This window comes from Aedes aegypti, chromosome 1, assembly GCF_002204515.2.
Source record: "Aedes aegypti strain LVP_AGWG chromosome 1, AaegL5.0 Primary Assembly, whole genome shotgun sequence".
Lineage (NCBI taxonomy): Eukaryota > Metazoa > Arthropoda > Insecta > Diptera > Culicidae > Aedes > Aedes aegypti.
In genome coordinates this window covers 237,836,253-237,859,649 of record NC_035107.1, presented here as the reverse complement: position 1 = coordinate 237,859,649, position 23,397 = coordinate 237,836,253, and the positions used below count along the sequence as shown (strand labels likewise).

The following is a 23,397-nucleotide window of genomic DNA, read 5'->3' as shown; positions in this document are numbered from 1 at the left end:
AGGAATTTCATCAGAGTTTCACTAGAGATTCCATCAGAAATTCCTCCAGGGATTACATCGGACGTGCTTCCAAGGATTCCTTCAGAAGTTCTTCCATGGATTCTATTAGAAATAGTGCTAAGATTTCATTTTAAAATCCTCCTCGAATTCCATCATGAACATCTTCAGGGATTCCATCAGAAGTTCTGTCAGGGTTTCTATCAGGAATTTCTCTAAAGGTTCCTTGAGGAACTCTTCTAAGGTTATTCCGGGTTCCACCAGGCTATTTACTATGGATTTCTCCTGGAATTTATTAAAGGATTCTACCATATTTTTTTCTAGGGAGTTTTCTAGGGAGTTCTTCGAGAGATTTTTCCAGGTATTCTTTCAGGGAGTTCTCCCGAAATTCTTTAAGAGATTCCTCAAGGGATTTCTCCCCGAATTCATCAAGGTATGCCTCCCAAAATTTCTGAAGGCATTAATCGGGTTTCCTCCCGGAATATCTGAGGGTTATCAGGATTTTGCCGGAAATGACTTTATCTAAAGTTCAGGAATTTTTCCAGGAATTTCTCCAAGAATTCTTTCAGTAACTTCACCAGAAATACCTTTGGAAATTCCACTATGATTTTCTCTAGGGATTCTAACTAAAAGTTCCCCACAAAAATTCCCCCCAGGGATTCCTTATAAGGATTCCACCAGATGATCCTCCATCGACTCCATCTGGAATTAACCCAGGGAATACTCCAGGATTTCCATCAGGAAAGTCTTCAAGGATTTCAGCTGAATTTTTCATAGGTATTCCACTAGAAACTCTTTCAAAAACGCCACCGATACTTTTCCGGTGATTTTACCGGAAATTCAAAAAATCCTCTAGAGGTTCTTCCAAAACAGTTTGGAAAAATCTTCCTAGTATTCCGCCAAGATGATCTCCAAGGATAAATTAACGAATTTCCCAAAAGATTCGATCACAATTTCCTATAAATATTCCACCAGTTATTCCGTCAGAGGTTTCACAAGTATATTCTCTATTTATTTCATCAGTAATTTTTCGAGAGTGGAGTTTCTTTTTTTAGAAATTTTACCAGGACTTCTTCTACCAGAGCTTCGCCAGAATTTCCATCAGAAAAATCTACCAGAATATCGTAAGAAGTTCTACCAGAAAATACTTCAATGGATTTCCGTTCTTAGAATTTATTCAGAGTTATCCGAAATTCTCTAGGAAATTAACCAAAAAATTTCCAAAGAGTTTACAAGATTTATTTTTATCTAAAAATCAACAATATTTCCGTTAGATCATGTACCGCGAAGGATTAAACTGTGGAACACGTTTTTGTCTTAAGCATCAAAATTCCGCTTTTTACTTAATTAAGGATTGCTGAATCCATTTTCATTTTCAAAAATATCATAGCACGTCTAGTGTCTGAGTATTGGCTGTTGAAAATGCAAAATTTTACTCTATCGGCCAACTTGCATGTAAGTTTTCAGCTTGTAAGGCAATTTATTGGCTCAATTTGCCGCAGATTTCAAACTTTATGAGTTTAACAATACTTATCAGCAAACTTCATAATACTATCGATGCTCAAACGTTATTTTTGGATTTAATCTAAATTTTATCGTGCAATTTCAACCAAATTTTATCTGAAATGAAAGTTGAAGTCCTATTTTGCATGCTTGCTGGATTAGATCACAAAAAAGTTTGATAAATCATACTTTAAAGTTCATGTAAACATCATTAGAACTAGTGTTTTATATAACTTTGGCGACCTGTAGCTAAAAATTATGACGTGCAGGGACATCTAAAAACGGCATTAGTTTCAGCGACTCCAAATTTAGGCAAATAATTTAATCCTTGAGACACGCAAAAATGCTCTTTTTGTTACGCTGTGTTATACTAGAAACTTTTCCTTTCTCTACTCTAGATGTTATATACTCAAAATATATATATATCTCTCCAGAAAAAATATTCCTCCAGGGATTCCACTGATATTTACTCAGAGGATTAAACAAAGCATTTCTCTGCATGCCTTCAGGTTGAATCCCCAAAGTATCACCAGTATTTTTTTTTTGTTTTTTGAAAATTTCTGAAAATATACATGGAATAATTTCTTGAGAAATTCTTGGAGGAATCACCAAAGAGATCATTGGTGCAATTCGTAGTGAATTCACTGGTGAAATTCTTTAATATATCTCTGGAAGATCTTTTGAAGCAATACCTGAAGGGGTTCCTTAAGGATTCTCCAAGGTAATTCTTCTCTAATTAAGGATTATCCAAGGAAATACCTTTGAAAAAATCCTGCAAGAAATACTGTAAAAAATTGGTGGACAAATTCCATTAGAAATCATCTAAGGATGAATGCCTCGTAGGGTCCCTTCAGGGATACCAGGTCTTCTTTGAAAGGAACACAGGAGGAATTTATAAAATAATTTATTGAAGATTCTCTAGAAGAATCCCCGGAGGATAAATTAAAGAATTGCAAGCGAAGAATTTCTGGTATTATCCCGTGTAGGAAGTTTTGCTGTACTTCTTATGGAAGGCTTCCTGGTGGAATGCTTGGAGGAATTCTGTATGAAATCGCTGGAGGAATTATTTGATGAATCCTAGGAGAAATTCTGGAGGAAATCCCTGGAAGAATGTTTGGATTAATCGCTGCAAGATTACTGGAGAAATTCCTAGGGAAATCACTAGAAGATTGTTGATAGGTTCAATTCCTGGTGGAATTTTTGATCCCTGTAGTAATTTCTTGGGAGGGATCCCTGGAGTAATCTCTTTGAGTATTTCTTGAGGAATTCCTGATGGAATCGTATGAAAAGAATCTCGATAGAATCTGTTTAGGAATTCCTGAATTCCTGCTGGAGCAATTCTTCAATATATCTTTGGAAGATTTTTTCGTGGAGTCTGTAGAAAAATCACTGGAGAGAATCACAAAAGAAATAGGTATCTAGTGGAATTTCTGATGGAACTCCTGTTGTGACTTAAGGAGGAACCGAAGAAGAAGCCCTAAAAAAGTCCTGGTGAAATCCGTTAGGAATTTCTGGTGATTGATTCAGGAATCTCTTGAAAAGTTTCTGAATGAATTCGTGGTGGGATCCCTTGGTAATGCCTGATGGGATTCTTGGAAATAACTTCTAGAGGAATTCGTGAAGGAATCTTTGAAGACATTTTTATATACATCTTTGGAGTAATTCTAGGAGCCAGCCTTTGAGTAAGCCCTGAAGAAATCACTTGGAGGTTTTTTTTTTATTGATCTTTGAAGGAATCAGTGGAGGAAATCCTGAATAATTTGTAGATGAACCTTTGAAGAAATCTGAATCTGAAGGATTCTTCCCGGAGAAATTTGTAAAACAATTCATATTTTCAGTCCTTCATATTGCAAACTGTTGGAAACATAAATTATAGCTTTCATAAATACCATTGTTCAACTTGAGGCACATATATCTTTATTGTCTGTCCACCGTTATTTCAAATAAACTATATGTGAGGCACGGTCGAATATTATGATTGTGAATATATTGTTATACTTGTTTGTCAGTTGTATAATTTATAGGTACCAGAGCTCTCCAAGCTTCAATCGAACAAATTATACTGAAGGTAGAACTTCAACGTAATGCTTTCAATTATAGGATTGATCCAAGTAACCCCTATCACTAGTAAATAATGATCCAAGTAACCGCTTATTCGTCTTTTTAGTCATATTGCGCTATTGTACGGCCAATATAGGGCATTTCTGCTCCATAATTGCTCTGTATTAGAAAGCAGGGCGAATTAAAATGTCATTTGGTTACTTGGGTACAGCATTTTGACTTTTTCTATGTTCTATTCGTCCTGTTCAGCACACCTAATATGAAAAACCGAGTTCGGAATGTTATTAGAGATTAAAGCCGGATGTAACGAAAGTAGACATATGTAGTCTATAGTGCTGGTCGCATCGCAAAAAAGTCCACCTGTAAGCATTCCTGAATTCACGGTAAATAATCCTCGAAAGCCATTGGACTGTCATAACGTTAATTCATTCCCATTCCATCGCTGAACAGCAAGCCAACTTGTCATTACACAACAGATTCAACCATGAGCATTCCTGTGTGTCATATGCTTCGCAACACCGCCGTGGACACCAGGGTATACTGGAATCATATCATACTCGGCACAGTGGGCATATGTATGTGATTAACGATATGAATTCATTCGTGCAGCAAAAACAGCGAATTCGCTGCGCTCTGGTTCTGCTTCGTCCAATGCCACCACAACCACAACCCAAATCGACATCTGGGGAACTCTGTTTCGTTGCGGTCTGTTCAAGCCCCCACACGACACACTACCACTACTGTTAGGTTTCCGCTTTTCCTTATAGTGGTTGAAGTGTGTTGCTTCCTCGGCAGACGGCTCCGTTTTTGTTGGTACGATTATTGCCTGGGCTATTATTTTTTGTGCTCGCCGCCGTCGTCTCCTTTTCCAGATACATATTTTACTGAGCAGTGAAAGGCAAACAACAACGGAGCCGCAAATCGGGTTTCATTCGTTTAAACACTTTAATTCCTTTAAGCTTTGGGGCGATCAATTTTTGACCATTTTTTGGCATATCCCTCTTCCCTGTTTGGCATTCGATGTAAACATTTAACTTCGATAATTTTGATGTTTACTTCCAACATCACACAACCACTTGCGCATGGAATTCGCCACAGAAGCACACTTTGCACAACCATCCGATCTAAGCATGGCTTCGATACCTCATCGTATCAAACAGGGAATTCCACTATTCATGCATCACCACTGTAGTAGGGTGTCCCATTAAAATCAATGTTCGTTAAGTCTTGGTACTCAATCCTAGAATAAACGATACGTTTATTGATAGTATTTTTGTAGAACACATCAACTTTCTATAGAAAATCTCTAAGAGGTTCTGCCAGATCGATTGATGAAAACAAAAACAAAAAAAATAAAAATTTCGCATGACTTTTGATTTCGCCAACATCAGTTTAGGTTGACATATTTCCTGCGAACCGATTTTTAGAGGTTCTCAAAAGTTCTGTAGTCAAGAAAGCTTAATATTTTAAAAAACTTTCATAATAGCCCTAATGGCTCGTAGAAAAACTAAAAACTACATGAAAAATAGTAGGTTTTAAGGCTAACTAGCCCGTCATTCGTTTTGGCAACAATGATGACTTCAGCTTGCATTTCAAAGTGATAAAACTCAGTCTTGATAGTTTATATTGACTTGAAAAAGTATCACTGTACGCGCTAACATGCATAAAGTATGCTGATACTTTTTCAGTTGTGTCAGTGCAAAACCAACTGATTTTCTTTGATTTGAAATCGTGAGATGAATTAGCAACAATCATCAACGACGTGTAAAAATTTCAATGACGGCCTACTTCGCCTTAAGAACATCTGCACAAAATATCAATGTAAAACAATTTGTTGTAAATGACAACTTTTAATAATCGATCTAGCGGAACTTTAAGGCGATTTTTAGAAAGTTGATTTTTTTGAAATATGCTATGAATAAGTATATTTAGAACACCTCTCTAGAGTTGAGCACAATGATTTTTCGATCATTGTTTTTTTTCTGGGACACCCTAATCACCACACTACACTACACGATCAGCATCATCGGTTCTTCTCTCGTAATAAAATTCCGATTCACAACCCACAACAGCGGAAAACAGCACACGATTAATCCATCGTAATTCGGATATTAAACATCCCTCCGCCCAATTCTGCTACCCTTCCACCGCATGATTGGAACGATTCTCACCCGAAAACTAAACCACTGGCATTCTGTTTCAATATGCACCAATCTCTATGTGCACAGACATAGAATGCAGCACCGTAACGGTCAAGGCACGCAGTTTAATCACAATAACTGAAGCTACTCAGTATCCAGTCCAGCTTCCGGTAGAATACCACATCAACCGCATAGATGCACCGCACGAACGATGATGATGCTCTACGACTCTCGACAGAGGCGTCCAATCACGCAATTCGTTCACGTAACCGTCACGATAAACATACGCCCCGTCACCCGTTTTTCGCCGTTTCCGTACAATGATCAAAGCGATGTGCCACGAAACTACAAAAACAGCATTCCAGTTAAGCCAACATTGCAAACGCTCGCCGCGACCAACCGATCCAAACTAAATTCCGCTCCGTTGCCGTCTATCCCACACAGCCATCATGTCGCTCTGGATTGCTGTAGTTGGTGGATAGATCTATCCGTCCATCCGTTTTGGCCGGTTGTTCATGTACCTATACGTGTGTTCACGTACACACGCTGTTGGTGCACACCTTTCCGAAGAAATCTTCCCCGGCGGCCTACCGCAACATGCCACCACCAACCCTAAATCCCAAATCCAAATGTTGGGTGAACACGAATTAACGGGCCGTTCACCCGTCGTCTAACGTGCCTCATAATGAACGGGCGACAAACGGGGAGTGCCCGCCAAAGTGATTGTAGTTGTTTGAATTTATGGAGTTTCGGAGAACCGGTCATGCATTGAAGGGAACTCGTTGTTGTTGTTGCTACGCGCGGTGCTGATCATTCTACAGTGTAGCGTGCGAAGTGCGATCGCTGTTTCAGAAGCAAATTAGTAGGGATGATCGCTTTTTAAACATGCTCTATTTAAGGCGAAGTAGGCCGTCATTGAAATTTGTACGCGTCGTTGATGATTGTTGCTAATCCTTCTCATTATTTCGAATCAAAGAAAATCAGTTGGTTTTGTACTGACACAGCTGAAAAAAGTATCAGCATATCTGGGGATTTTTTTTTATTACCGTACGGGTTTGGGCCGAAGGGTCTCAGATTTTCATGAAACTTTTTCCACAGGCAGAGCTCATGGATATATGAATAAAAAAAAAAATTGAGAAAAATTCAGGGTCGCCTATTTTTCCGGAAAACTCAGGTGGAAATTTTTTGTTTTCCCTTGACACTACTTACTTTGAAAAATCATAACTCAAGAACGAAGCATCGTAGAAACAAAGTTTTTATATGAAAATTTAAGCAAATTTTCTCAGAAATCCAAAAAAAAATGAACTGGAAAAAGTTTTCAACAAAATTTTTCACCGTTTCCCCATAAAGAAAAGCTGGAAAATCTATGCCCGAACTCGCGAAAATTTTTAAATAAAATATTTTTAAGAAAGAAACTTTATAAACTTCAATTCTAGTGACTTTTAGGATTTATTTTTCTTTAGTTCCTGATCTATGGTCAATTTTGTAAAAAATGCAAAGATTTGCCATACATGCCTTTTCGTTTAAAAATCATGACTCAAGACTCATCATGACTTGTCGAACCGGATTCAAATTATCTCAAAAATATGAAATTTTTGAAAAGGAATCAGTTCCCCAGGACATTTTTCACTGTTTATGAAAACAAATAATGAAAACCCGATTAGCTATTCCAGCTTTCAAACAAAGTATATTTGAAAAGAGCGATCAATAAGATCCAATCCTACAATATTTTTCAATACGCTCATTTTTCGTTCCTAAAATATAATCAAATATTGCTAGGATGAGCTGTTTGAACCATATATTTACAAATTTATAAGTTCATAAACAAAATTTCTTAAGAACGAAACTACATAGAAACAAAGTTTTCTTCAATCAGAATGTAGGCATTTTTTTCCTGTTAGGTAACTACAAAATTGACAGTTAAATAAATGGGTAGACAATATGACAAATAGGAATTTACCAATTCAAGTTTAAAGCGTTGAAATGGCTTGAGAATTATAAGTTTACCAAAAACTAACAAAGAGCAGTGAGAAAGTGCAAGTGTTGTCTATCAGCTGTATATTCCTCGTTATTAATTTTTGGAAAGTGAAAAAAGTTTTCCCGAAGCTGTTGAAATGGACAAAGTTCAATATTACGAATACAATTCTTTATGCTGTAACCCCTTCGGACTGGACGGCCACAAATCAGTAAGGACCAGGGATTGAATCCTGAGAAAATTGAGAGAATCTCTCACGTATCGCTCTCTGTAACTATCATAACATGCTGCACATTATGAGAGACTGTTTATCGTATACTGCTACAAGTTTGATCAGATTGGGGGGATAGTAGTGCATGATAAAACCACTCTAAACATGCTCCAAGCCTGGGGGACACTGTTGTTATTGGAAGTTCGTGGATTGTTTATCGTGCCAGTAAAGGAAAACACCTATCCCCAACGGTAAACAAGCGAGAAAAATGGATTTTATCATCGCTCTCTCGTTGGGGCTCTCGCTCGCTGCTTCCATTTATCAGACTTGTTACACCTTGCGATACAATGACGATCGTGGACCGCAACAGATGGGATGTTTTTCTTTGCTTGCTTTGATCGTGCTTCATTCTCAAATGAGAGCGAATTCTGCAACGCCTGGTAAGGACAAATCTACGATCGATCAGCCAAGGCCTCATCAGTAAGCTTCATTCGAATGGAGTTCGGTGGATGACGGAAAAGATGAAAATTTGCGTGAAGTGCTCCATTACCGGTGACCAGAAGGCTCTCGTAACGGATCTTCCAGAAGCAATGGCGTTTGAGGAACAAGTTTCACCACTATCTTCGTTGGCGTCGCCAAAGGAAACTCCTTCCTCGGGTGAGTCAGTTGGTTCTATAAATAATGTACAAAAATACAAGAGCTTGCTAAATTCTTGGAAATTTCTTTTCAAGTAAAATCTTCACGTTTTGGATGCTTCTAGTAGTAACTATCGCAATGCTTCTATGGACGAAATGTTCAAAGACTTGGTTTCCGCCTAATATTGTCGATGTTACAGAGGATTTTAATTCCGTTTTATTAAATTTGAACTCAGCTGTTACAAAAGCCGAACCTGACAAGCAAATTGAACTTCTAAAATTACTTCCTAGGAATTGGTCATATGCCAAAGTTAAAGCTCATTTTGACGTGTCTCAACACGTTATAACTGAATCAAAAAAATACAATTTAGGGATTCAACCACTTTCAAAAGTAGGACGACCCTCGCATGGATCAGACGTCCAAGACATAGTTTCAAATTTTTACCTAAGGGATGATATCAGTCGGCCATTTCCTGGCTTGAACGATACCATATCTATTAAGTTACCCAATGGAGTGCGCCAAAATGTTCAAAAACGCCTTTTGCTTGACCCTTTGGATACTTTATATGAACAATATTTGGAAACCTGTAAGAGTGAACAGGAATCTGTCTCATTCACATCGTTCTGGAAACTTAAACCAAAACAATGTGTTTATACAAAGGATTCATCGGCCATGAATGTTTGTGTTTGCATGATACATGGGAATATGAAATTCATGGTTGATGCATTGAAAAAAACTAATTGCTTTGAAGTTCATAATACAGAAAAAAAAAAACTTAACACCTTTTTGACTAGTCAAATGATATGTCCAGATAGTACAGATGATTGTTACTTGAGATCCTGTGAGGATCTTCGATCAAAGTCTAAAATTTTGTTGTAATTGCTGACATAAAAAAGCATAACACGACATCAGTTTATGTTTTTCAAACAAAACTAATTTCAAGATTGAAAAATAAATTTCCTGAGCTTGAAAAAATCATTTATCTTTCTGATGGTTGCGGAGAGCAGTACAAAAAAAATCAAATTTCAAAAATGTATGCAACCATGAAAATGATTTTAAAATTAGAGCAGAATGGCACTTTTTCCCAACCTCACATGGAAAAGGTCCATGTGATGGTATCGGTGGCAATATTAAGCGAATGGCTAGAGATGCTAGTATTACAAAGTCAGCGGAAATTAATAAGGCCAAACAATTTTTTGACTGGGCTGTGTCGCAAAAGGTGAAAGACCAATTTACGAAAGATTGGGAATTCATCTATGCAACTGACAATGACTATTCAAAGGCTGAAAAATTACTTCAGGAGAGATTTTCTAACCTTGTTCCAATTCCTGGAACAAAAAAATATCATTCATTTATTCCAAAAGACGAACGAAGCATTTTTGCGAGTGAATTCTCTGATGCACATGAAAACCAAGAAAATACAGCATGCTTTGTTCTTAAACCTACAAAGAAACGAAAATCTTCTTGAAAAATATAGTCCAATCCGACTTATACTTCATTAAAACCAATCCCATATCGTTTCTTTCAGATCTTTTAGAAAATTTGCAATTGCTTTGATAAAAAAAAACCTTGTTTTTCTGATGCTTCGATTGAAATATGGGTTTTCAAAGAAAAGGCTAATATAGTCATTTTTCACAAAATTGACCATAACTCAGGAACAAAAAAAAAGTACATCCTTAAAGTTACTAGAATTGAAGTTTGTAAAGTTTCCTTCTCAAAAATATTTTAATAAAAACTTTCCGCGAGTTCGGGCATAGATTTTCCAGCTTTTCTTTATGAATTTCCCTAACGGTGGAAAATTTTGTGGAAAACTTTTCCCAGTTCATATTTTTTTTGGATTTTTGAGAAAATTTGCTTAAATTTTCATATAAAAACTTTGTTTCTACAATGTTTCGTTCTTGAGTTATGATTTTTCAAAGAAAAGTCTTATATGGCACATCTGGACATTTTTCACAAAATTGGCCATAACTCAAAAACGAAAAAAAAGTGCATTCCAAAAATTTCAGTGATTAAGGGCCGATTTCTTCACCTTCGCTTAACCCGTAAACCACGTTTACCCATACGATTAAACCAGGTTTAAGGCCTAAGCGGTGGTGAAGAAACCGCTTATAAAGCTTATAAAATTACCTTCTCGAAAATATTTTTTTGAAAATTTTCCACGAGTTCGGGCATAGTTTTTCCGGCTTTTCGGCTTTTACGAATTTTCCCAACGGTGGAAAATTTTGTGGAAAACTTTTTCCAGTTCATATTATTTTTTGGATTTTTGAGAAAATTTGCTTAAATTTTCATATAAAAACTTTGTTTCTACGATGCTTCGTTCTTGAGTTATGATTTTTCAAAGTAAGTAGTGTCAAGGGAAAACAAAAAAATTCCACCTGAGTTTTCCGGAAAAATAGGCGACCCTGAATTTTTCTCTTTTTTTTTATTCATATATCCATGAGCCCTGCCTGTGGAAAATGTTTCATGAAAATCTGAGACCCTTCGGCCCAATTTGTACGATAATAAAAAAAAATCCCCATCTTATACATGTTAGCGCGTACAGTGATACATTTTCATGTCAATATAAACTATCAAGACTGACTTTTATAACTTTGAAATGCAAGCTGAAAAGTCATCATTGTTGCCAAAACGAATGACGGGCTACTTAGCCTTAACAGAAGTATTAACTTACCGATACCGGGATTAAAATTGATTGTTGAATTATGGATTACCTGCTTTGCTCTTGTCCACAGTTGGTCAGCAAAAGTTTTCTCGTTTCATTTTGTATGGAGAAAGGCATCTAACTTCAAATTTCTCGTAAATGAAAACACTGGTTGAAAAAATATTTGGTTGGCGTGATAGTCATTATCATCACGTACAACCGGTACCAAATATTTTTTTCGAAAACAGTTCCCAATTTTAAGAAATTATTCGTTAGATGGCGATCGCTAACGGTTCAAAACGAATCTATATCGATCGCTATCGAAAATCACTGACTGGTTGACCGGGTAGCGTATGTACGTTAAAGGGTGTCCACAGTGAAATTGCCACACTATGAAATTGCTCTAACTTTTTAACCGTTGGGTAGAATTTAATGAAAATTTGGGTGGATTTAGTTCATAGTGCATTATTTACATCCTGCAAGTTTTAAAGTCCTGTGATCAAAACTCGCAGAAATGGAGTCGAAAGAACAGCTCGTGCGTGATAAAATCTTGCGCATTCATCACGAGAACAAGGATCTCTAGCATCGTTCCATCGCTAAAACGTTGGGAATCGCGAATTCCACGGTGTCGCGAGTGATTAAGCGATTCGAGGAACGATTAGCCACCGATCGGAAGCCCAGAAGTGAAGGAAAAAGTATTCCGTAAAACACCAAAAATCACAACCGCGTAGTTGGGGCCTTCAACCGAAACCCGAACGCCTCCGTTCGGGATGTGGCTAAGAATCTGCAATTAAGCCGAAACTTTGTCCAGAAGGCCAAAACTAAGGCTGGGCTTCGAACGTTCAAGGTACAAAAGGCCCCTAATCGCGACGAGAAGCAGAACAAGTCCGCCAAAACCCGTGCCAGGAAGTTGTACCTCAACATGCTGACGAAAGTTGAATGCTGCATCATGGACGACGAAACAAATATGAAGGCCGACTTCAAACAGATCCCCGCAACCTGTTTTTTACGGCCAAGGATAAGTTCAGCGTTCCGGAGCATGTCCGCACTCAGAAGATGTCCAAATTTGCGAAGAAATTCCCGGTTTGGCAAGCCATCTTCACGTGCGGGAAGCGGAGTGCACCGTTCGTGACCCAGGACACGATGAACGGACAGGTGTACATGTAAGAGTGCCTCCAGAAGCGGCTGCTTCATCTCCTGAAGGCCCACAACGTCCCAACAATCTTCTGGCCGGATTTGGCCTCATGCCACTACTCCAAGGACGTGCTGAAGGGGTTATGCGGATAATAAGGTCAATTTCGTGCCGAAAATGTTCAACCCTCCCAACACTCCGGAGCTCTGCCCCATCGAGAAGTACTGGGAGATTATAAAGCAGCTCCTTCTTAAACGACCTAAGGTAGTCGAGGAACTAAAAAAAGTATGGGATTACATGCAAAAAACGGTTGATTCACAGGTTGTGCAGAATCTTATGGCCGGGTTTAAGGCCAAGGTGCGAGCATTTGCGTATGGAGTGTAAGTAAAATACGAGTAAAATGGTAAAATGAAGTTTAATAGTTATTTTTCAATCCCTGAAAATTTGATGGCAATCGGATGAAAACTCGAATTTTGCGAATCAATTTTGTGTGTGGCAATTTCGTCGTGGACACCCTTTATTATATGACGAGTAGCGAATCAGGCCGAGCATGTAACCCATTCTGGTAGTATGACTTGAAATATTCTTTCCAGTATAGAAATGCGTTCGAAAATTTTCGCTATTCGTTTTTTTTTTGTCTCCTATCAAAAAAGTATGAAAATTTGGCTAATGTCACCCCATCAAGGGACTTCGAATTTTTGAATCGTGTAAGTTCTTTTGAAAGTTTGTTGTTCTATGACACCCTATAATATACAATTTTAAAAAGCCTTATATTCAAGCTTTTCAAATTAACTTCTTGTCCCAGAAATCTACTATTTGTGTTGGTAGCTTATAATATCTGGACATACACCATTAAAATTGTACATCAATATTACAAATATTTGCTGAGATATTTCAAATTCTGTTTTGACCCATTTTCATCCCTCTGACTCATAGTGGTTATCACGCTCAATGGTGTGGGGCTCTGCACAAAAATCCATCCATCTCTTTCACTCTTCCATGAAATTAGTAAACAACAAGGCCAGTAAACGTCAAAATCCCATACAAAATCAAAACAGTGCAGAGCCCCATGGGTGCTCTAGTGTAGATGTAGTGAAACGCAGAGGAAAATAGTATGCACTCTGGGTAAAAAAAAATCAAATTGGATAATATTTCCATATGGATTTTGGTGAGTCTGGAAAGCGTGTGCAAGTTTCTTTGAGGAAAACAAAAAAAAACTGTGTATGATGAGCGTATGCGAGTGTTCGTGTGTTCAAATGTCACTAAGCTCTATTGTCACTCCTCTAAGTATATTGTGACAGCTAAAGAAGGTATGCTATTCACGGCTGTGCATTAGTATTAACCCCTCTACCGGCAGCTTCATTTTTACCACTAAAAAAATATTCAAATCGCGATAACTTTTTTGTTTCTCGGTATTTTCTGACCATTTTTTTTTACAAAAACTCTTCTAATTTTAGAAACTGTGTCGATATTGATAATTGGTCATCTGGATCCGGAGATATTCCAAAACGCCTTGGGGGACCGACGCGTAGCCATGACCCACATAAATATCTAAAGCTACATTTTTTTATCGTATTCGGATATTCATTACACAGAATGATACATTAATGCGAGTGGGTTGTGAAAATATGAAGCAATATGGTGCAGCCGTCTTTGAATTATGAGCATTTATGTTTCTGGTAGCACGCTGGACAAATAAAGATCTTGAAAACTCTTAAAACCTGTAGATTAACTGACCAAAACCAAAATTGCCGCCAAAGACATTTTATATGGAGAATGTCGGTTCCTCAAGAAACATTGGAATATCTTCAAAACTAGATCACTAATGATTGATATCGACACAAATTCCTCAACTAGAAGAGTTTTTTGAGTTCTTGTGAAAAAATTGTGTAAAAATATCGAGGAACAAAAAAGTTATCGCGATTTGAATATTTTTTTAGGGGTAAAAAATGAAGCTGCCGGTAGAGCGGTTAATAGATAGTTATGAAAGTCGAGTCTAGTACACGACGCTGAAGACGGCCTTACAGTTGAGATCGAAATACGCGTATCTGTCAAAGGATACAAACTCTAGTGGAATTAAATGGTATAGTACTAAATTCGGTTTTTTCATCTACTGATATTTATGAACTTTTTACGTTCGTATGGCATTTTTCTATGTTAATGCAATTTAAGTAAATTAAGGTACTTAGAATAACAAAATATCGAGAGCTTGGCAGAATAATTATTTACGTATCTGACAGGGAGGTCATTTAATGTTTTTTTTTCTATCTGTGAGGAGTATTTTTTTCATGTTTCTCAACACAATCCATTACCTTCCTCAGAAATAACTATAGTCGTGCAAGTTATTTTTTTATTTTATGTACAAGGATATATTTACTATATGCACATAGAAAGGGTTTATTGTACGGGATGCAGAAATTGAATCTGATATAATTTGGGAAATTTGACTGAATGCCTAGGTCACATAAGGGGCCCATATACAAAGGAGTGAGAGTGACATTTAGGTCGGTTTTAAGTTAAGTATACTAACAAGTTTCAAGCTTTACAATAGTGTTTTTGTTTTAAGTATATAAATATCTTACTGCAGACCCATTCTCAGTGAAAAACCTGTCGATATTTTGGATAAGTATGAAAAAATTAATTACACAAGGTGCATTTGCTTGTTGTTTATTGCTCAGTATAATTTAACTTTCGATAGTTGTTAAAACTTACATCAGGATTTTCTTTATTTTCTTCTGCTATGGTCCTGCTATCTGATTCTCGGGAGTGCTTGGAACAGACGAAGAGATTCGTGGTAGGGTAGAAGTACCAATTATAGCTATAGCACCAATTATGGCAATAGTGGGAACGAAAATAGATTTTTCTTATTGTTTCGCTAGAATATAACGGCTAAATTCACAGGAATGATAAACCTATTTGTTTTTGATGGTAACTAAACCTTGATAAGAACATTCGTGCAGTAAGCTTCGAAAAATGAACATTTGAAAATTTTGCCTCATACATCTTCTTAGCCGCTTGCTAAAAGACACCTGTTACGAAATGTATGTTTTCATCCGGAAAACCTGCTTCAAACAATAAATGTATGTTGCCTAGTGAGAACAAATGAATACATTTAGCTGATGTGCAATCAAATCTACAGTTTTTAGTTAGAAATTGTGTTATTACCACTATGTCGATAACTGGTGCAAAGAGTGTATGAGAGTCCAATTATGACGATACTCTGGAGCTGGATTGTTCACATTTTTTGATCAGTGAAATAAAAGAAGTGAATCTATTTTACGAGTGACTTCCACGACGGGACGGTTCGGTAAGGCATTATCTTCATGTTTTGTACTGAATTACTAAGATTTTTCAATCACACGTTCGGAAACGTTCGCAAGCGGAAGATGCTAATTTCATGGTAGACAGGGGGTTTCAGCGACACTCGATTTTTGAATTTTCCCTTTTTTTCGTAAAAATTAGGCGCTCGAAAGGTAATATAAGATCATTATTGCTGTTTGTATCATAATTTGCATTTACACTACATTTCGACTCTTTTTCACAAATTCATTTGCTCCTATGAACCCATTGCAATAAATTGATTTAACATCTATTTAACACGATTTTTTTGGAAAATTTTATGAGCAATCACTTTATTACATACTAGTTGTCCCGGCAAACTTTGTCTTGCCATCAAGCAGGCTGTGGAAAAAGCCATGAAACGTCCCGTTCAAAATGACAGTTCTGTTCTCTCCCGTTTTTTTCGACTTTTCGGTTCAATTCTCTGTCCTTTTTATACCCACAAACTCGTCGGATCACTTTGGGTACAAACCTATGAAATAATTTTTAAAATCCGATTGTCCGTTCTCAAGCTATTTCGTGACATACAAACACCATTCCATTTTTATTTATATAGATTAGCGTAGCATTATCATCCGCTTTGAATGGCATTTGATTTCATTTCGTACAAATATTCGATAGTCCATAATTGGTACACTTTTATGTCGAATGCTAGGAACGCTATTGCCATAATTGGTACAAAGGCAACGCTTTTTAAAACCAAATTTTAGAAGCTTAAAGTCAATTTAGTACTAAAACTGTCATGCTTACGTTTTAAAAACGCGATAAAAAATTGTTTTTTATTCATGCTGTTGACATATTGCATCCATAATTGGTACACCTACCCTATTTGTTTTCAGATTTTAGCCTAAAATGTTAGCCATCGGTTTCTCTGCACATTGTTCGTTGGAAAGCTATGGAACGTAACCGGTTCACATGGTTCTGTTCTAGGGTTTCTTCGAATATAATTTGCTTCTGCATTTCGGAACATGACAATTCGACATTTTGATAGTAAAATTTAAGCACTTTTTTAGTTCCAAACCAGTGAAAAAATTTCCTCAGTGCACTGAGGAAATCGTTTCTTGTTAATACTGATAAGTTATGGTCGGAAGAGTATAAGAGAGTAACAAGTCACTAATACCCACTTATTTGTCCCAGATGATAAGGAGGTCGAAGTGGAAAAATGACTCAATCAGCATCTGAGGCTGGTTTCAATTCATGAGATAACTGAGAGCGTACTATGCCAATGACCATTTTTTGCATGTGTATTTCGTGTGGCAGGTACGATGATACTCTATGCCCTGGGTAGTCGAGAAAATTTCCAACCCGAAAAGATCCTCGACCGGTGGGATTCGAACCCACGACCCTCAGCTTGGTCTTGCTGAATAGCTGCGCGTTTACCGCTACGGCTATCCGGGCCCCAAGTGCATAGTTTTGAATACCTAGGAGGTAAACGATTCCGAATCTGTGGAGTAGCACACCTCCTACATTCTAAACAGCATCTTGTTTCAAGGAATCTAAATGTCTTATGCGATGAAACCTCGTTCACAGTTACAATAAACGACTTTGAACCTTATAAGTAGAGGCAATAACTTGATACACAAGTGTACCGATGTATGATCAAAATCGGTATCATTCAACCAGCATAGTGGCCGAACCTGATTAAGGGGCGCGCTTTCGAGAGTTCAATGGTGACAAACTGTTTTCTCCAAAAGTTATAAATAGCGGTATTTTTTTCTAAAGAGGCTCTATGCAAAATGGTGAAGATAATTGTATAACTGCTTCATTATTTCTCAATAGTAAAGGTGTAGAACGACATGCACTAAACAAAGGACACGGGTATAGCACAAAAGATCACAGAAAACTGGTCGCAGTGGTTCATCCTGAACAGAAACAACACAACAGAAACGAATACTGCCAAAATTTGCGCGTTCTGTGGGCGTCATGGCCCGATTTAGCAGTCCATCATTAAATACGAAGAAATAAAACAAGATTTTTTGTAGTAAGGAAAAGTGGGGCAAGTCGATGAAAGTGCTGGAAATATTATGAAATCTTCGGATTTTGGCATGATTTCCAAAAATTTTAAGAACAATACTCTAGATTCGAATGATTTCCATTATCTCATAAAGTTCACAAATGATCATGAATGATTTTTCTAAATTTGTCATTTTCCGAGTCAATTTTTTACCGATGGCACCCTAATTTTGATTTTAAAATTATCTCATATATTCTAAAAATTCAATCATTCTTTCACTACACTTGAAAGTTATTACACGGAAAAAATCCGTTGCCGGAATCATGAACAAAAAGTCAGCGTCTAATTCATAAAATTTTATGTTTCATGATATCATGACTTAAAATTGAAAACGTAACGTACAGCCGGCGTTATGGTAAAACGCTTCACGATTTCATGACTTTTGGTCATGGTGTATTTTCATAACATGAAAACACACCTTCCTCCCAAAATCATGACTTTTTCTCCTGTTCAAGAGTGCCGCATTTTTACCCGTGTAGTATTTATAAACACTCTCTGCAATTTAGTGAAATTCAGAAGAGCCATTCGAGGCAATATGGGCAGTTTTTTCAAGCATCATTTAGTGCTTTTTTGAGTTTTGAACACTGTCTTATAACATGTCTATCGCTTCATTTTCTTGTCAGCTTTGGGGTTGCATGTTATTTCAGATGAATTTTCAAGAATTTATCTACTTTTCAAGGGGTGCTCGTTCCACCCCATTGACCAAACCGCTACCCCTAAACCCTTCAAAAACCACTTGAGCTTTCTTAGGAGGTATATCGTCGAATTTTGTCAAAAAGTTTCAGAACTTCTACGGTAAGCATATGAATTTTACGACAAGAATGCAGTATTTTTTTCCGAATTCAATTTAAGCTGAAATTATCCAACAGTTAGTTCCTCCACAACTTCTTATTAGTTCTTCCAAAACTTTTTTTTTATTTGTTACTCTACAAATCTGATATAAATTGGATATGGATATGGAGTGATTGGTAGAGTGAGTAACCATTGGAAGAATCATTTAATGTTTTTTGTAGCAATTCTTGGATAATTTTTCCTGCAAGTAATCCTAGAGGAAGTTCCGGAGGATGTTCTGAAAGATTTGTTAAAGAGAAACTTTAGGAAAAACCTCAAAGGCAAAGTTTGAAAAACGGTGGGTGAACTTCCGGATTCGGGAAGAACACTGTAGACAATTTTGGTGAGATTCATAGAATTTATTAATGAACATGAATGATACACTGTAGTTGTTTTTACTCAGTCTATTCTTGCGCGGTTTGTTTCTACGCGGTTTGTTTTTTTTACGCGCAAGCACAAAAAACCGCGTAAATTAAAAAACGACGTGAAAAACCCGCGGTCATTCAAAAACCGACGTAAAAAACCTGAGTCAACAATTTTTTCAATACAAAACAATGCTCTACAATCTACATTATGATCCATATGGTCATGAAACGTCGAAAAACATGGCTGGGTGACAAAACGTCGAATCCCAAATATGGTAAATGAAAAAAAAAGCGTGGACAATGACTCGATTTCTGGATGTTCACAACAAATCATTTGACTGGAACTGTTGCGTAGAATTGCAAGTCTTTTCTCCTGAGTTAATTTTCAATAACTGTTTGTTGTAGCATGAAACTGAAACAAATAACCATTGTCGCCAACATTGCCTAGGATTCAACACTCACCTAAACCTTCGGAGCGTAGGTACTGCGGCACACCTCATCACCATGATCAGGACATTTATCTGAAGATGCTCCCAGGAACAACTTCGCAGATTTCTTCAATGATTTTTTCAGTAATAACTTTAGTTTATTCCAGAAATTTCATAACGAATCCCTCAAGAAACCTAACTGGGAATTCCTCCATAAAATTACACGAGAGGAATTTATGAAAGAAATCCTAAAACAATCTCGAAAGATATGTTTGGACCATTACAGAAGGATTCGCTTGAATATCTAAAAATACAGGCATTAAATTTCTGGAAAAAATGTCAAATTATTGATCCGTTTTATGGTGTTTTCATAGTTAAATTTATTAGATAAATTAATCGATAAATTTTTCAATAAGGCTTTTACAGTACTCTCTGGATGAAATGCTGGAGAAATTTCACGACAAAACTCTGACAAATGAAACATGCAAACATGTGGCATCATTCCTATCGTAGCTTATACCATCCGGAACACTAGATTTTTTTTTCACAAATTTGTTCGTAGTGTATAGGAATGACGTCGTCAAGTAGCTGTTAGCTTTCGGAACATATCACCTTATAACTACCCAACTGACAAATTTTAAATAAAAGTTAAACGAATCGGTAAAACGGTTCACAGCCTTAATATTGTACACCGTGATCAAACTGATTTGATGTGTTTCCTATCCAATAAATATAAATCCGGGAGGAGTTTCTGGAGCAATTTCTAGGAAGTGGGAAAAAGCGGTATAGAACGTTTTTTAAACGAATTGCAGAATGATAGCAGAACAACAAAAGGGGCAAAAGAGGTATCCCGATAGTTTGCATAAAGTATCGTTCAAACTAGTGGGAATGCATGAGAAAAGGCGCCATTCGCTGTGTAGTTTGATCGAGAATATTTTCGTCAATAACTTCAAATATAAAAAAAAACATGATGTTTTGGCTTTCATTCAGGGAAAAGCGTCAATTCTTTTAGATCAGTGCACAATATTATTGTGAATATATATTGAACGTAACGCCAGAAAATAGAAGTAGAAGAGAAACATGACGACTCGTTCACCGTTAATTTTTTTTTCGGGGTGGTGATTCAATAGTAGTTTACGTAACAAGCTGCAGAATGATGATTTTTACAGCAAGAGTCTTTGGATAATTACGATGAGTGCTGTTAAAATAAACTATCGAAAATTATATCGAGATGTGTTTATCAACAGAAAATCAAAACTTTGCCCTAAGAACAAGCTATTAATATCAGGAAGGAAGCTCTAAATTTTTGAAAATGATTTTAAAAAATCCTTCCTTGGCATAGTACTAATGAGCTACATAGAATATCCAATTTTGACACATTGGAAAAAATGTCGCATAAATTTATACATAATTTCAGATTAAAATCGTTGCAATCTTCTATTGCCACGATCAATGCGTTGTACATTTAGGTTAAGTTAGGTTAAGTTAATTGGAAGCGTTGTTTTATTTCCTCTCAAAATGATGAGTAATATGGGAATCTATGTAAATTATAAATGTTTCATATAGTCTGAGAGTTGCATTTTTTTCGAGCACCACTATAATAATACACCGCATCATGAACACCTATCGTTAAAAAATTTACAGATACCTACGAGCCTTTACTGTTTACCACTCCGAATCATTACTAGCACATTCAAGTCTCACATTTGTCCCATTCGCTATGGGACCGCAACCAACCCATACCTGCCACAAAGGTTCGAATCCCGTCCATTCGAACAACAACATCAAAAACGCAAACAAACCGGTAGAGGTGACTAAAGCACCGCATGGTGCATTGAAGAGTGTAAATAAAAGTACAAACGACATCAACGATCATCCTGCAAGTGCATCACCACCCAGGCAAATCCTGTTGAATCCCGAGTTGCGAGCGAATCACCACAAAGAGGCTCCTGTATAAAGTGGAATTTAAACGTGTTGCCTGGGTTGCAGTCAGAATACTAGTGACTATAAGTGTAGGGCAGCCTCTTTTTTGCATTCTACCACCCAGCTTTTGCAAATGGTGAATTCAGAGTAAAAAAACAACTCGAATTTATAGTTGGCTGCCGCACTAATCTACGGACCACCCGAGCAAAAATTTAAGCGGTTTATTTTCCCTTTAAACATTTTTTTTTAATTTTTCATAAGTAATCATTTGTCATTTCAAATATTAAATTCATTTATTATATCTAGGTGTTCTGTGTAAAAAACACTGTCATCACAATTTGGTAAAACAAAATTAGGCTTTTATTAACATTTTGTTAACAACATATTAGATTTAATTTGCCGTAGCAGTTCAGAATTTTTACTGATGAGTTGATTTCATCAGCTTATAAGAGAAAAAAAAACGCTTTCAATTAACCTAACCAAACTTAACTTGAATATATAGCGCATTTATCGGGACAATAGACGATTGCAACGATTTTTGTCTAAAATTATAAAATATTTTATGCGACATTTGTTCCAATGTTTCAACATTTGATATTCTGTGTAACTCATTAGTATTAGACCAGGGAGGGAGCTCCAGAAACATTTTATAAATTTTAATTTTAATCTTCCGCAGAGCTTTTATCCTAGTACTAAAACAGCTAGTCCATATTGGTACAGCATACAGCATGTCTGGCCTGAAATTTTAAATGAAGATCAAAAGCTCGTTCTTAAGACAAAGGTTTGAGATTCTGTTAATAAGTGGATAGATACATTTTACATATTTGTTACATTTGGCTTGAATGCCCTCAATGTGATTTCCGAATCTGAGAATCAAAACTCCGTAGAGTGGTTCAAACTATTATTGGTTTCACTTTTAGTCGGGTGTTATTCTAGCAAATATTCCCTACTGCTTTTGCACGCAGTGAGCCGTTCCGAGCCATATCCCAACAACGTTACGTTTGTCCTTTTTCACCTAAATCTCCTTTAGTCCGTCGTCCGTTTATTTGCTTTGAAAAAATCTTCCAAAACGTATGCGCTTCGGTACTCTGGTGGTGGGCGACCCATATCCGAAACACGCTTTTTAATCATTCTGCAAAAACGTATGCTACCATTTGGTTCTGAGCTCGTATTACGTATCGTTTGTATTGCCTTTATGTTTTCACCTGGAATCGAGCTCGCAGCTTTTCATCGTTCTCAGCAAAAATCTAGCAAGTGCCTAGCAAAACGAACACTAAAGAGAAGCACACTCGAATAAGCATGGCACACAGTCAGCAGCTTTATATGTAGGTACCTATAACTGGATGACTGGACTTCAAAAATCAGAGATGAGGAACGAAATGTGGTATGGCTGCGTTTCAAATCACGAATAAAGTTGTTGTTTCATACGCCTAAGGACTGTTCATTTTATAAAGTGGAGACCTTGTATATGCAATATCTTTTTTTTTTTGCTTTTTTTATTGAGGGATTTTCTACCGTATCAATGAAATCGCAATCGGTTTTCTGTACATCGTTCGACTAATGTTGTATAATAGTGTGATAATAAAAAATGCATCAAAATAATTAAACTTTACACGAATAAGGCACAACGTTTAGAACTGGCGATTTTTGGAAGTTATCAAAATCAACGATGATTAGAAATTTTCTGGAAAATTCGACAATCTATTTTTTTTTTATAAAAGGCATGGTCTTCGAAAGCATCATCAATGAAAAGCCTGCTGCAAAAAAAAATCAAGTTATTTTTGGAGCAACAATTTACCAGATATCATAAATTCATTTTTTCACTGATTTTTTTTTTTAATAAAAATATTTTAAATTGAAAAGTAACTGATATGAGTATAATTTTAAGGTTCAAAGTACGTCCTGACGAAGTACAAATACAGTATTATGCCTTAATAGAGTTGCTTATTTAGTCCCCACGTTATAATTTAAGAACAATAGAAAAACATAAGTTTATTTTTAGAAGACCTCTCAAAGCACAATGACAATCATCAAAATTGGCAACACTGCTGTAATGAATCGAATTTATTTTCCACGTATTATTTTCATAATATATTATTCTGAGATTTATGATCAGAATTTTTGGAGATAATCGCCTACTATTTGCTGTAGATCGATAAATATGAATAAATGATTTTAAAAGTGGGATTTTTCAATAAAA

The 23,397-nt window shown here is 36.6% G+C and overlaps 2 protein-coding genes across 2 annotated transcripts in view; one reads left to right on the top strand and one right to left on the bottom strand.

Moving 5' to 3' along the window:
• The window catches only part of LOC5574921 (probable G-protein coupled receptor Mth-like 5), an 82,368-nt gene extending 76,238 nt beyond the window's left edge, over positions 1-6,130 (bottom strand). The window contains exon 1 of the mRNA XM_021837322.1: positions 5,733-6,130. The gene's annotated coding sequence lies outside the window, so the exon portion shown is untranslated. The remainder of the gene's footprint in view (positions 1-5,732) is intronic.
• LOC5578530 (intron-binding protein aquarius) overlaps positions 1-23,397 on the top strand; it is a 303,684-nt gene that overhangs the window by 100,095 nt on the left and 180,192 nt on the right. The window lies entirely within an intron of this gene.